This window comes from Onychostoma macrolepis, chromosome 20 (assembly GCF_012432095.1).
Source record: "Onychostoma macrolepis isolate SWU-2019 chromosome 20, ASM1243209v1, whole genome shotgun sequence".
Classification (NCBI taxonomy): Eukaryota; Metazoa; Chordata; class Actinopteri; order Cypriniformes; family Cyprinidae; genus Onychostoma; species Onychostoma macrolepis.
The window spans coordinates 22,713,421-22,730,305 of NC_081174.1; the positions used below are offsets into that span (position 1 = coordinate 22,713,421).

The 16,885-nt window shown below is 37.2% G+C and overlaps 1 protein-coding gene across 1 annotated transcript in view; it reads left to right on the forward strand.

The window, feature by feature from the left end:
- The first annotated feature begins 13,869 nt into the window (after positions 1 to 13,869).
- Positions 13,870 to 16,885, forward strand: part of opn5 (opsin 5) — a 28,121-nt gene continuing 25,105 nt past the window's right edge. The window contains exon 1 of the mRNA XM_058755685.1: positions 13,870 to 14,568. The gene's annotated coding sequence lies outside the window, so the exon portion shown is untranslated. The remainder of the gene's footprint in view (positions 14,569 to 16,885) is intronic.

Genomic DNA, 16,885 nt, shown 5'->3' on the forward strand with positions numbered 1-16,885 from the left:
TCAGTCTCTGCAGCACCAGGAGAAAGCATGCCCTACCAGATTATGCTCAGTGCTGTGTTTTTACCACAGATAAATCCAATCCATCACTGATATTATGTAAGAAAGCCAAGCAGATATCAGGATTGTGTCTTTGTCAGGTCAACAATAACTGACCTGTCTGAAACAGCTGCAGCCATTCAATCAAGTCAAGTATTTATAAAGTGCTTTATACATTACTGATCGTTTTAAAGCAGTTTTACAGTGATAAGCAAGAAAACAGTGATTCAATTCTGCAAACAAAATTAAATTCTGCCATAATGCAGCTCAGACAATAAACACAGACAAAAAGCAACTGACAAGTCCCGGTTAGTCTAACGCAGTACACATAGCAAGGGTTTGTTTTTGTTTTTAAATAACAAATAGAAGGAATATAAAGTGGATAGAAAAGAAATACAGTAGCTAGAGGGGCAAGTTATTATTTTTTTAATTATTAAAAGTAGATACAATTGAAAAATAATAGGGTATGTTAATGTTAGAAGGCCATGTTTTTATATAATAAAAGAAAACAAGTACGGAACAAAACAGAAATGGAATATTTGCATATAGCCTACTCTTTAAAAAAAAAATAGTTGAATCAGGGAATTGTTTATTTGAGACATTCTGATGGTAAATTTGGTAAATGTAATAACACTACAACTGCTGCCACCTCAGTAATGAACAGAATTTGATTTTAAGTATGAGTGCTTATTGCTTGCTTACAGACATAACCTTTCTTATTGATAATAAGAAATGTTTCATCAAATTACCGAACAATTTCTTAGTTTTTAGAAAAAGTCATATAATTCAGAAAAAGTAATTTAATAGTGTTCAGGAGTCACATTTTAGCGCAGTGATGCAGCTACAACTCTACAGCATAATCGTTTGGTGAAAGAATTGCTTCATTTAGCAAGTCAGCTGACATCTCATTAACTCGAGTCTTGGCACTCTCATAGAGTTGCTTTGTGCTCTTTCCTAGAAAGCTTTCTTGAACCAAACTTGTGACTATCAATGGTGTCCATTAATTTGTGCAGTAATGTGCACCCCTTTTTAAATTCTTTGGTTGTGACCATAATCATAGCAATGGTTTCCCTTGAGGCCTTTTTCACTTCTAGGATGTGGTAATGCTAACTAGTCAGAATTAAAATTTCTCATAGACGGGAACAGTTTCTTGTAAACTCGTGATGGAGAACTAAATAAAAAATCAATATATAAGGTCAAGTTTTAATGATTACAATTTGTTTCTTATTCTCAGTAAAACAATAATATTGTGAAATATAATTTCAGTTTAAAACAACTGCTGTTTTATTTCAATATTATTTAATTTGTAATTTATTTCTGTGATACCACACTGTGGTAACCACAGCTGATTTTTCAGCAGCCATTACTCCATTCTTCATTATCACATGATCACGATTTGGTCCTCAAGAAACATTTAGTAATATCAGTGTTGAATACAATTGTGCTGCTTGCTCTTTTCAGTTGTGCTGCATTTTATAATTTAATTATTTAAATCTTTGATCACTAGTGCACATATTATTTAGCATATCATTTAATGAAGAAAATAGATGCTCTGTCAAAGCAATATTTATCATGGCCTTAGAGAAACAAAAGACCATCCCATTGCTTTAGGACATCATGTTGCTTCCTTTGATTAAATTATTGGATTTTCCAAAGATTCATCTCAAGCACATTTGTCAATCCGGCTGTAGTTTGTAACAGCTGAATGTTGATGATAGATAGGAAATGCTTGCATACTACTTTGGAATTATTACTTATGCTTGAGTATCTACACAAATGTTTGATAGTTCATCGTAGCTCTTCTGTCAGTAACCTAAATTATCCCTTTCTGGGACAGTGATGATCAATGAAAAAGTTGGGTGCCCTTATGAAAATAAACCACAAATTTACTAAAACAAAAAACAAACAACAACAAAAAAAACATTGTTATTATATAAACATGGTAACCACAAATTAACTATGGTTTTGCTACACTAACCATGTAGTTTTACCATGGCATTTGTAATAAAACTGTGTTTATACAAATGGTAATCAATATGCCACAAAAACATGGTTACTACTACTACACTTTTACTAAAATGTTGGTTAATTTAGTAAGGGAAGTTATACAGCTTACAATCAATCATTATTATTGTGTGTAGGCCTGTATTTTGTGTTTCTTTTTTTTTTAGAGCAGCCCAGGCCATTTCTCAGACTGAATGGCTGCTCAAAACACCTGACCATATGTGCATATGATACGCAAACCATACCTCTCGGTTGGATAAAGCAAACCAGTGTTGCTCAAATAAAATTTGATGGATGATGAAGACTGAAGATTACAGTGACATACAGGAGTCGTTAGGCGCGCGTGGGGTAGTGGAGTATAGCACAAATTGCGTAGACCTCACTGCAAGAGTGAAGACGGAGCCCCTCACTGCATACTTCAAATTTGTGTGTAAAAGTGCAGTACCAGTTTATTTTGTGACAATCTATTTTATGCTATATTTATAAAAAATAAATTTGTCTTTTAAATGGGAATACTAGTCAAGTCAAGTCATCTTTATTTATATAGTGCTTTTAACAATACAGATTGTGTCAAAGCACTTAACAGTATCAAATTAGAGGATAGAGTGTCAGTAATGTATAATGATAAGATTAAACACTCAATTTTCAGTTAAAGGCATTTCATTATTGAATTCAGAGATGTCATTGTCTAGCTCAGTTTAGTTTAAATAGTATCTGTGCAACCAAATCGACGATAATCGCTAGAAATTAAGTGTCCCCTGAGCAAGCCAGAAGCGACAGCGGCAAGGAACAAAAACTCCCTCTGTGACAGAATGGAGAAAAAAACTTTGGGAGAAACCAGGCTCAGTCGGGGGGCCAGTTCTCCTCTGGCCAGACGAAACCCGCAGCCATGTCAGATTGTGTAAAGGTCTTATCTGATTCCCGTGGTCTTGTCCCGATGGAGCATTTTAATTTATAATTTAATGTATTTGTTATATTTATGTTTTATTCGTTATTTGAAGTTTTTCATTTATGTGATTTATTCATTTGCTATGATTGTAATGTATAGTTAAATGCATTTATTGTTTCTCAGTGTATTTTTATAATATATATTTGTTTGTTTATTTATTTGTTTGTTTATTTGAATGCTACAAATTCATGTTTTTCATTCAAGCTACCCATGAAAGTTATAGGCTAGTGAAAATGTTCTTAAAAAGCAACTAGTGAAAGAATGCAATAAAGTAATTTTTCAAGATATTTTTAAAACGTTTGCTGCATAAATTAAAAAACAAATCTGCTATTCACATAGCCAAAATTGCGAGGAAAAAAAAAACAGTTGTCAGATAAACCTTTCAATTTTACGGTATTCAAGGGTTACTTCACCCCAAAATGAAAATTTTGTCATTAATCACTTACCCACATGTCGTTCCAAACCCGCCTTCGGAACACAATTTAAGATATTTTGGATGAAGACCGGGAGGCTTGTGACTGTCCCATTGACTGCCAAATAACACTGTTAAGGCCCAGAAAATTATGAAAGACATCGTCAAAATAGTCCATCTGCCATCAGTTGTTCAATCTGAATGTTATGAAGCTATGAGAATAGTTTTTGTACGCAAAGAAATAAAAAATTACAACTTTATTCAACAATTTGTCTCCTCCGCATCTCATCCGCGTCACCGTAGCACCATTTTGGAGAATATCCGCTGGACGCCAACTGCATATGGTGTTCTGTGTCAGCCGCACCACACGGATACGCTGTTTTCGTTCAAATCAAAGCATAAATAAACGTAGAAAATGTATCCATGTGGCGCAGCTGACACAGAACAGCATACGCAGTTGGCGTCCAGCGGATATTCTCCAAAATGGCGCTACAGTGACAAAATTCTGTAGTGCCATTTTTCCAAATTTAAAAAAAATTATAATATAATAATAAAAAAATAAATCCAAAAAATAAAAAGTAGAACATTGAATGCTTAAATCTTGAATTTATTAAGTTAAAAGAATAAGATTTATAATAATATAAAAAATACCGGTTTGCAGTATCAAACAGCATAACAGCCTACTTTAGCTAAAAATAAATGGAAGCTGGTGCACTGGTAGCCTGACACCTTTAAGTCATTAATAGCTATGTTCACTGTTGCGTGAAGAATACGGTGGATAAGACACGCAGGGAACCGAATCCGATTGCCAGCTGTTGGATAATAAAGTTAATAAAATTTTATAAAGTCAAATGAGTGTTTGAAGTCACCTTATTATTTGGTGACTAGCCATGAAATAATAGGGATAATGTACAGTCATCCGCAGTCTTTACCGGGATGACGATGATGCCTGTCTGGCTGACCTATATTATTCTTTGATGTAAATGAGAATTCAGTGATTTGATCTAATGAAAACCTTTACTTTTGAAGTCCCTTAATCAGTCACTAAAAGAAACCACATCAGAAATTGCTCTTACGATGTAACCTGATGTAATTCAGTGTGGCGTGTGCTTTTAATTCTGTAAATAAAACTGTATGTTTGAAAGAAATTCCTTGTGCCTGAAAGCTATATGCATTTAAGTTTGAAATGGTGGAGTGCCACTCTAGTTCTTTTTCGTGAGGTATAGGTCCACAGACTCAGGTGTTGTCGGTTAGTCGGATGGACTGCCATGGCTCATTACTGTTCTGACCTTCACAATGATTGTATTGCACTTTCTTCATTTCTCATAGCGGAGTTGAGTTTCAGGGATTGTTTATTCATATCAGTTAATTATTTTGGTGACGATTTCTTATTGCATGTATTTTAAATTGGTGGATAAGACTAATCAAGGTCCAAGGTCTTAGACCATTAGTGTTTTCTAATTTAATGCAATTGTTCTAATACAAATTATATTATCAGCATATACTCAAGTGAAATGTTTAATTGACAAAGTTACTTGTTTCATATTTGGTTTGTCCTACTTTTACTTAAATTGAAGCTGATGTCTAGAACATCAAAACATTATTGCATGTCTGCAAAATGTAGTAACTCACACAAAACTTTTAATGCATGCTTCAAAACCTATTGTGTCTGATATTGTCACCAAAATTAAAAAGTGTTTTTTGTCATCGTGTGAGCCATCATGTGAGTTTTTGTTTTACCATAGAAATATTTGATATATGCAAATAATTTCTAAATTTCTGTTTATTTCAAGGTTACTTGGAAAAAAAGCTCCTTGATTTACTAATTTCAGACTTGCAGATGACACTGCAATAAATGTCTTTTGAATGTGCTTCAGCTCCAGATGTAAGTCATAGTCACAGAAGGTACATTGTTGAATAACAGTTTATCTTAGTAAATGGAATCATACATAATGCATCTAAATGTGTCAGTCTTACCATCTACAATTTCCAGTAAAAAATGATTGTGAGTTTCATCTTTTTGTGGAAGCAGATGAGAAAATGCTGCAGATCATACAATTTAGCCTGTATGTAGGCTGTCTTTAATCTGCCTTCTTATGTGTCATTGGCTGCAGATATATCCAAATACTGTATGTGTGAATCTGCTAATGCATTTCTCTGATATGTTGCCAACACTTCAAGCTGCTATTAAAGGTGCAAATGGACCCTGTTCCTCATACAGAACTCTGTCCTCTGGCTCTGACATTTTCACATAAGTTGCACCGAACTAAAAATTACATTTTACTAACATACTTTTTCAAACAATGTGGTTTTATAGCTGAACATAAAGTGTGACGCACACTTACGTCTTTGTTGTTGCATGTGGATATATATATATATATATATACACACACTTAAAAATAAAGGTGCTTCAAAAGGTTCTTCAAGCGATGCCATAAAAGAACCATTTTTGGTTCCAAAAAGAACCATTCAGTCAAAGGTTCTTTAAAGAACCATCTCTTTATTACCTTTTTATAATATGAAGAACCTTCTTTCACCACAAAAACCTTTTGTGAAACAGAAAGGTTCTTCAAATGTTAAAGGTTCTTTATTGAACCATTTAGACAAAAAGGTTCTTCTATGGCATCGTGAAGCACCTTTATTTTTAAGAGTGCAGATATATGTACACACACACACACACACGTGTGTAAATATATATATAAAGATTTATGAAGTGATTAAAAGGAAAAAAAAGATATCCAAGGTTTTACATCCCCTCTGTAAAAACCTTGAATAAATTAAACAAACACCTGACTGTCACACTACAAAAGGAGACAGACAGGTATGTGAAATTTCTTTATGTTCTGAAACCATTAGGAAACAATACCGAGTATATAACACGTCAAACTCCGGAAAACACAACAAGCATATCGCTGAGAACGAGATAAATAAATAATTAAAACGGTGAGAACACTGCATAGCCCATACACCTGGACATTTGACTACACACTGGAAATACATTAGTCTAAGCATTTTTTGCAGTACATCCATGAGATTTCCATGTTCCACTTTTAAGACGCATCACTTACACAACCTACAGATCCCACAACACAAACATAACATTCACAAACATAAAAGCAAGCATACACCTTAAAAAAAAAGAAAGAAAGTTGAGCCAACTTAAAATTTTAAGGCAACCAGCTTCAGCAGATTTTTGAGTTTTCTCAACTTGTCGTTTTAAGTTTATACAACAAAAATTTGAGAATCTCCCACAAAAATAAGTTGAGCAAACTCAAAAATCTGCTAAAGCTGGTTGCCTTAAAATTTTAAGTTGGCTTAACTTTTATTTGTTTTTTATTTGTATTTTTTTAACAGTGTAGGCAGTGCTGCGTGCATGATTTGGCATGACAGAATGCGCGCATCAAGCATGCATCAGTTTAATACAATAGATGCTACACTAAGTGAAAATAGCTATAGATTCTATTTATACTATGTTAAAATAACAGGATATTCTGCTAATTACTTATTGCAAATAGTGGCAATTATCTGCACCTCAGTATTGTAATACATTATAAAACAGTATGCAATAATAACTTATTGAGTGTAAATCTTAATTTTAATTCAAATTATTAAATGGATGCCACCTTATTGGGACAAAAGCCCTCCCTGCACCTACCCTAACCCTACCCAATACTTTATTTTCAACTTTTTGACTATTTCCTTCATTTTTATTAAAAATAAATGCTTTTCTGATGTGATCTGAAATGTGAAAAGGGAGATAAAAGTTCACTAAAAGGCAGATTTGAACCAGGGTCGATCACGTCAAAAAGAGTATAACACACACTTTGCCACCTGCGCCACTGGAATGGGTGACTGAACTCTGTCTTTTGTAATGTTGACTAGTCCAATTACACGTTGGTGAGTGGAGTTAGTGTAAATAGCCTCTGCCAAACAAGGCGGGCTGTTTGCACTTAGTGTAGAGGCTGATTTAAATAGACACTCTGATGACTACAAAAGCACTGCACAAAACCGTGCAGCGCCATAAGTCGCAATAATGGTAATCAGTAGGCTATTCAATTCACTTATATTTATGTAAGACATACACCGCTCACTCTTTGATGAAACTGTCATAGTTATTTAAGCCCAAGTGCCACCTACAGACATATTATGTGAAGTGTAGGCTGGCGAAATGGTGATGTGAAAGGACTTTAAATATTACCATTTTTTATATTCATGCAGCATTATGAATGCGTCTTATACTCATCAAACCTGCATTTATTTAATCAAAAATACAGAAAAAAAAAAACTGTAGCCTAATATTGTGAAATATTATTACAATTTAATAGAATGTTTTTTTTTTATTATTATTTTAATATACTTTTATACTATTTTAATAAAATATCATTTATTTCTGTGACTCAAAGCTGAATTTTCAGCATCATTACTCCATTCTTCAATGCATGGTCCTTCAGAAATCATTCTAATATGCTGATTTATTATCTATGTTGGAAACAGTTGTGCTGCTTTATTTTCATTTATATATTTATTGGAACCTGTGATACTTTTTTGGGGTTCACTGATAAATAAAAAGTTAAAAAGAACAACATTTATTCAAAATAGAGATATTTTCTAACAATATCAATCTTTACTATCACTTTTTCTATCAATTTAACAAATCCTTGCTGAATAAAAACTAATTGCTTTCACAAAAAAAAAAAAAAAAAAGTACTGACCAAGCATTTGAATGGTAGTGTATATTGTTAAAAAAAAGTTATATTTTAAATAAATGCTGTTCTTATTTAACTTTTTATTCATCAAAGAATCCTGAAAAAAGTATCACAGGTTTCCAACATTGCTAATAAATCAGCATTGCATAAAATGCATTCAATAAAGTAAATTAATAAAGTATATTAATTTTGATCAAATAAATGCAGGCTTGATGACTAAGTGACCTCTTGCAAAAATAAAACAGCAATGTATCCAAACTTTTGACCTATAATTTTACTCCCCTCATATTGCCCCTTTTTACATTTGAGCACCTGCCCCTGAGGAACTCTCTGCACGTCCCTGTTGATAACTGATCCTTGTATCTCTTTACAGGTCTGACAGATGATGTAGATGGCAAAGACAGGTGGGTAACAGGTGAGAGTCCAGGTAGGTGAGTCAGGTAAGGAGTAACAACGTTTCTTTTCCTCTTTGAAGGTTGGCAGGCTGAAGACGAGATGTCAGACCATGAGAATGCAGGTGAGTAGGAAAGGAATCAGGTATGGGTAAACCTTGACGAGACCAGACAATGAGGGTATGAAAAGTGACTGCTTATATAAGGTAGCTAATGAGGTGAATGGTGGCAGATGCTCTGATTGGGGACTGGGTGTAGGTGTGAGTCCAGCGGGATTCTGGGAAATTAAGTCCTAAGTACTGAGTGACTGGGGATTGTGACACTGACTTATGCTGCCTTCACGTGCTATCGGAAATTTCCTATTTCCCACTTATGAAGTCATGATTACGAGCTTGTCTTATTCAAGTGCTTTAGTGTCGGAAACAATAAAATGAATCATCCCATTGGTTGACAATCATAAACATTCACCGCGCTATACATGCAGTTTGCTGACAATTCTGGAATTTCAGTCAAATACATGCTTATTTCACTGCTTATAAAACATACAATATGCTTCGCATGATCGTTCATATCTAGCCTATAAATACACTACTTTAGCAACAAGACAAAGAGAGGTAACACTTTAAAATACTGTTCCGTCGTTAATAACAGGAACAAATGACTACTGCACTATTAACACTGTAGTAACTACTATTATCTAACAAGAAACTCTGATTAACGATTTATTAAGTAATAGCACTAAGTTGAAACTGGTAGTTCACTATTAGCTAACCAATAACTACTTTTTTTTTTTTCATATATCCTGAGAACTCCTAAGAACTACTTTATACAGGTTCATAATTAATGTGAATTATGTATAATGAATAATTAATTCTAAAATGAAGATCATGGTAACCCACTAGTAATGACTCAAGTATTACCACATCCTTCTAAATGAACTACTAATTACTTGTATCAGTATTCTAAAGTGATGATCACGGTAACCCACTAGTAATGATTTAAGTGTTACCAAATCTAGCAAAATGAATTATTAATCAGGACCTTACAAAAACCTCAAAAGTTTACAATGACTTCAGTAATTACTAGGGAGTTATCACGATCTTCACTTTAGAATACTGATCCTAAAAATGACTATTTCCTTTAGAAGGATGTAGTAACACCTGAATAATTACTATTCAATACTTTACAAAAACCTCAAAAGCTTACAATGATTTCAGTCATTACTAGGGAGTTATCATGATCTTCACTTTAGAATACTGATCCAAATAATTTGCAATTCCTTCTGAAGAATTTGGTAATACTTGGGTCATTACTAGTGGGTTACCATGACCTTTACTTTAGAATGAATTATACATTATGTATTATTCATATTAATTATCAACCTGTATACATGTAACGGGGCTGACGAGACGTGAGACTTGCGGATCCATGTGCAAGCTTTTATTAAAAGGCATGGTCATAAATACAGGCAGGGTCGAGCAATGGCAAACAGGTCTATCATAGGCAAGGCAAAGAGTAATCCAAAACGGGCCTGGGTCGGTCGACAGCAAACAGTATCCAAAGGGGCTAGACGAGAGAGGTTATCTGAAAACGAAGCAATAGTCCAGGCAGAGGAAAACACAATCCAAAACAGGCAGGGCAAGACTAGGAAAACTATCAGGGGCTCTGTAGAGTAGCTACGGCTAAGGGAGCGATAAACGCATACAATACTCGGCAGTGAGGGAAAGAAAGTCCAGGGTTAAAATAAGGCATGTAATCAGTGTGTGCGTATGATCAGGTGTGTGTGTGATTAGTGCAATCAGCCGTGTGTGCAATCAGTGCAATGAATGATGGGAAATGGAGTCCAGTGTTATGTATGGTGTGAGAGTCAATGTGGTGAGTGAGTGACCTCTGGTGGTGAATGAACGGAAGCCCCCCCCCCAAGGAGCGACTTCCAGACGCTCCCACACAATCCAGGAGGGCCAGGTCCATGTGGAAGTAGAGTGGCCTGGGACCAAGGGAGAGCCGGTAGAGCAGGTAGCCAGGGCGGAGTCAACGGAACTAGAGTCCACCAGGGCGGAGCAGACGGGACTGGTGCCCACCAGGGCGGAGCAGACGGGACTGGTGCCCACCAGGGCGGAGCAGACGGGACTGGGGCCCACCAGGGCGGAGCAGACGGGACTGGGGCCCACCAGGGCGGAGCAGACGGGACTCCACAGCAGAGACTGGGACCTAGGGAAAACTGAGACACAAGGAGGAGAAAGAACATACACAGACACAAGGACTGAGGTAGGGAACATGGGAAGTCTATGAATATTTTCCAATGTGGCAACTGAGCAGGTAGGCAGTTCACAGTCAGCCACCATGGCTGGGTCCGATCGGGGCGAGAGTTCAGAGATGGCCTCCTCGGCCGGTTCAGAACCAGACGAGGGACAGCCCTTTTGGCTGCGACAGGACGGGACGAGGATATGCAGACGGCCTCCATAGCCGTGACCGGACAGGACGAGAGTTCATTGATGGCCTCCATAGCCGTGACAGGGCAGGACGAGAGTTCATTGATGGATACCGCCGCCACCTCTGGAGGTTCTACAGTGGTAAACACAGGACGCAGGGAGAGTTCAGTAATGGTCTCTTTGGCCGCAACACAACAGGCTGAGAGTACATTGCTGGGCGCCACCACCATACGAGTAGCTGAAGTGAGCACCGCCGCTTCGGGAGGTTCTGCAGCATGTACTGCCACCTCTGGAGAAACTGCAGCGGGCACCATGACTTCGGGGAACACAGCAGCGAGCGCCACTACCTCAGGAGGTTCTGAAGCGTCAGCCGCCACCTCTAGAGACATCATAGTGGACGCCGCCACCTCTGGGAGTTCTGTGGTGGTGTATGCAGCCCAAACACACCAAAATGCGATCACCATCATGGGAAGCACTTCAGTCAGGGGAATCAGTTCAGGAACAGGAGGGCTAGAGTGAGTGGGTTTGGGGATACCAGCTGCACGTGCAGACACCAGCGGTGAATCCCTCACACTGGATACCAGACTAGGATAATGGAAGACTGACCTTGATGATCTGGGTGTGTCAGCCCGGACGTGACGTGACTCTGGAAGGTCAGCGGAGACGTGACCCGACTCTGGAAGGTCAGCGGAGACATGCTGCTGGGACTCTGGACGAACAGCTGTGACGTGCTGCGGGGACTCTGGACGAACAGCTGTGATGTGCTGCTGGGACTCTGGACGAACAGCTGTGACGTGCTGTGGTGACTCTGGACGAACAGCTGTGACGTGCTGCGGTGACTCTGGACGAACAGCTGTGACCTGACTCAATTCATGACGACCAACTGCGACTTGCCTTAGCTCATGAAGATCAGCTGTGACTTGGCTTGACTCGTGAAGATCAGCTGTGACTTGGCCTGACTCGTGAAGATCAGCGGTGACCTGGTTTGACTCGTGAAGACCAGCTGTGACTTGACTTGGCTCTTTAAGATCACCTGTGACTTGACTTGGCTCATGAATGGCAGCAAAGACATGACAGGGTGTTGTTGTGGCCACCATTTTGTGAACGGGCTCCGGTGTCGCTGCCATTTCGTGAGCGCACGCTGGTACGTCTGCCATTTCAGTCACAGACGCGGCGTCGCGTTCCTCTTCCGCGACACCCACAGTAAACAAAGAGCCAGCACATAGAAAAGCATAGTCCAAAAAATCAGTCAAACTACAATTAAACTTCCCTTCCGGTAAACATGACTTGATTGGCTCACTTAATACAAAACGGAAAATGTCTTTTAATGCCACCTCATCAAAAGGAATCCTATATGCCAGCTCACAGAATTGAATGACGTACTCTTCAATAGATGAACTACCTTGTCGCAGATTGAGCAGCTGGTCGAATGGATCCATACCTGGCCAGGGTTCTTTAGAAAAGCCGCTGGATCCTTGTGCGGCCGAGTATTCTGTAACGGGGCTGACGAGACGTGAGACTTGCGGATCCATGTGCAATCTTTTATTAAAAGGCATGGTCATAAATACAGGCAGGGTCGAGCAATGGCAAACAGGTCTATCATAGGCAAGGCAAAGAGTAATCCAAAACAGGCCTGGGTCGGTCGACAGCAAACAGTATCCAAAGGGGCTTGACGAGAGAGGTTATCTGAAAATGAAGCAACAGTCCAGGCAGGGGAAAACACAATCCAAAACAGGCAGGGCAAGACTAGGAAAACTATCAGGGGCTCTGTAGAGTAGCTACGGCTAGGGGAGCGATAAACGCATACAATACTCGGCAGTGAGGGAAAGAAAGTCCAGGGTTAAAATAAGGCATGTAATCGGTGTGTGCGTATGATCAGGTGTGTGTGTGATTAGTGCAATCAGCCGTGTGTGCAATCAGTGCAGTGAATGATGGGAAATGGACTCCAGTGTTATGTATGGTGTGAGAGTCAATGTGGTGAGTGAGTGACCTCTGGTGGTGAATGAACGGAAGTGCAGGGACAGGATTCGTGACAATACAGTAGTTCTTAGTAGTTCTTGGGGAGGTATGGAAAAAATAATAGTTAGTGATTAGCTAATAGTGAACTACCACATTCGACTAAGCACTATTACTTACTAATTCATTAATCAGAGTTGCTTGTCAGTTACTAGTAGTTACTAGAGTGCTATTATTGCATTACTCATGTATTCTTGTGTAGTTATTCATTAATGATGGAACAGTATTCTAAAGTGTTACCCGAAGGGATGTAGTTGTTGTGAGAACAGCATTGACAGCAGCAATGGTTGTTCCCTGCACCATGTTTAAAGTTTATGACCCGCTCAACTCGGAAACTCGGGTATCAAAATTATTTCCAAATTTCCCAGTTGTAAATACAACTTGAGAGGCCGTTCACGTCCGATTTCCAATTAGGAAACTTGTATTTACGATAATTCCGATAGCACGCGAAGGCAGCATTAATCCAATGGTCAGATTTCTTGTATTCAAATTAGTGCATATTTAATTAGATAATGCCTTATTTGAATATTTAAACATCACCTTTTAGTAAACTTGAAAACAACAACAACAAAAAAATGTCTTGTATACTTGTTATAAATGAACAAGAATTGTTAAGCAAAACAGTAAAAAGCCTTGATAGATGATATTGATACTGATATTGATAGATGTTGATATTGGATGTTCAGGTATCAGCTGCAAATGTCTTTGTTTTTCCTGTCATCTCAGCTTTTCAATTTAATACACCAGCAGCGAACAGGAAATACAGCATGTGAAATTCACACATTTCAAAGGTGAAATATTAAGTGTCTAGTAGTTTAACTACACTGTTAGACATTTCAAAGGGTTTTTACAGTAACTTACTGGCAACACTGTTGCCAGTAAGTTACTGTAATTAAGATTTACAGTAGCAAACTGTATTTGATTTATCAGTATACTACTGTAATTCATTCATTTTAATATATGAATATAGAATACACAAATCTCTCAAAACCATAGTTGTTCTCTTACCATGTCTCAGGGTGGCTGGCCTGCTCATGTCTTTCTTGATGCTTCATTGCAGCTGCCTTTAAAACACAAATACAAAAAAATGCAGTAAATCTTAAATTCCATTAAAAACTATAACAAACTAATTTTAAAACTAGAAAGTCAGCTAGCCATAAAACTTGTTTAACCTAGCTAACATACGATTTTACTTTCTCAGGCTACTGGCCAACATTAACTACAAACACCTGAACTAAATTTCACATTAGTTAACCTAATATTAATATAAGATAAGCGTTGCTGGTTAAAAACTACTTTAATTCGGTAACTTAATTCAACAAGCTGACAAAAGTCGTTTGAAACGACAGCGCAGTTTACCATGGTAAAGTTCTGTAACCGCCATGTTGACGAGTAAATGTTACTATGGGTTAAACTGGTGTGCAAAAATCTGACACAAACACACAGACAAACGTACATATATTTTTACCTTGCTCGCTGGTCTTATTCTCTCGTAAGGTGCATCGACACAGCGCAGATGTTCTCCGGAGCTCTTCCACTCTGGCGGGTTCATCCCTGGGAAAAACACGCGGCGCTACCCCACTGGATCCGTGTCTCCCTCGGACGCGAGTGGCGGGGCGAGGTGCGACTCGCTAAAAAAGCAATATAGAACCCATTATATATACTATCTACAGTGGATGCGGACAGTAAAGTGATGTATATTTCTGATGTACAGATGTACTCCAAGCGCTCATCCTGTTTCTGATACGAAGTACAAACGGATTTTCCAATCATTACAAGCGATGTAACACATCCAGTTGTCAGTCCCAAGCTGTTGCGTTGTAGACACGGTGCAGGGCAAATTGTGTCGATCCAAATGTAAGAAATAAGGGAAATAAAACGACCTCAGTATAATGGCGCCAAAGAAACTGTTACAGTAGTATACAGCAATTTTAAAAAATACAGTAAGTCTCTGTATGTGGGGTCTGACATCACAGAAAATTCCCATGATGCAAAGGGTATTACAGTTATTTACTGCAAGGGAATTTGCAGTATTACACTGGGTGATATACAGTAAATAACTCTGGAAATTACAGAAATGTCTAACAGTGTACTACAAAGAAAAATATCAGTTAGTAAAACTGATTACATATTCACAGATTCTTTTTGGCAGCACTAAATATGCAGGCTGAGGATCAGAGCATGGGGTCACAGAATAACTCTAATAGTCAGGGTACAAACTCAATCGTTTGATTTCATATGGAATTCTAAACAGGCCTCTTAACTAAAAAAAGACCAACTCAAAGCAAACAAAACAAAGTAAAATGAAACAAAAACATTTCAGTATGCACTCACATGCAACAAAAGAGTTATTTTCAATTTACTTTTTTGCTCTTCTCCAGGTTTTTCTAAATCTACCTTTGTCATCAACTCTAAATAAAACTCAGATGTATTTATTGAGTCCAGATGTGTCTCCTTCACAGACATTGACTTATGAGTATATGATCTATCTGTCTATCTGTCTGTAAGTTTGATTGCAACATATAATCATTGCTGTTAATAGTGTTCATCGTCTGTTTGATTACGTCATTAACTGATTTTTAATGTACATTTCTGCCATATGTACATCAACTTGACATAGTCACCACTGATAAGCTACTACTTAATATACTGTAGAAACTTAATTTCCTTTAAAGCTGCTTTGCAACGATTTGTATTGTGAAAAGCGCTATACAAATAAACTTGAATTGAACTGAAAAATTGAATCTGTCTGTCTGTCTCTCTCTGTCTGTCTGTCTATAAGATAAGGTTTTTTCAAGCCTGTACTGATGACATTTTTAGTTTGTTTATGTGATTATTTTGGACAAATCCGTATTTGATCTCTCGTAGACAGTGTGTTCCTCCTCAGCTACCTTTTACAGTTTTTCTCGATTACTTTTCGAGAACATTTTTCAAAACAGCTTTTACATTCTCTAAACTGTAAGTTCAATTGTCACAACTGTTTGCTGGAACATCAAAATGTAGCAACTCGCACAAAACTTTTAATGCATGCTTCAAAACCTATTGTGTGAGTGATTTTGCCAGCGTCACCAAAATTAAAACGTCTTTTTTTTTTTGTCATCGTGTGAGCCATCATGAGTTTTTGATTGTTTGTTTGTTTGTTTTGTTTTTGTTTTTACCATAGAAATATTTGATATATAATTTCATTTCAGGTTATATTCACATTCCATTTTGTTTTATGCAATTTCATTTCAGATTTGTTATATGAACATTTTTTTCTACTTTTTGTTGACAGACTATTATACAAGAATGTCAGTTTTGTCACTGAGCATTTTACACTGAAAAAAATAAGAAGTTAAATTTACTTAATTTTTCTTTTGCAAGTTTTTGCACGAATATTTTTAAAGTAAAATTTAAATAAGGAATTAAGTAAAATCTACTTAACTAAGTTATCTAAAATTAGTAAAGGAAATAAGTAAATGTAACGTGACCAGGTAGAGTTTGATGAGTAATTTCTACTTAATTATTTTAAGTTTACCCTACAATACTCACACTCAGTCACGGTTTGTAAACTTTACTCAAACAACATAGCACTGAAAAAAAAAATGCCTATGAAGCATGTGGTTAAGTTACAAGCACGTATGTAAGCAAGCAGACTGCTCGTTATTCATTTTAAGGTAATATGTTGACTCAATATAGCTATTAACTGAATGAACACAGAGACCTGAATACTTGGCACATGATACACAATGACGGTGACAATCAGTGAATAGTGTTTGAGTATGAATGGGTCATTTTGAGTAAAAAATGAACTCCAGATGTCACAAAACAGCAAGTTACTTAACCTAAAAACAAAAGCAACCACAAAACAGTGTAAATACATCTCGAAAACAGCAAAAAAAAAAAATTACCTTATTAATTATTCATGCCCAAGTGCATGATGGGAACAACGGGATCAT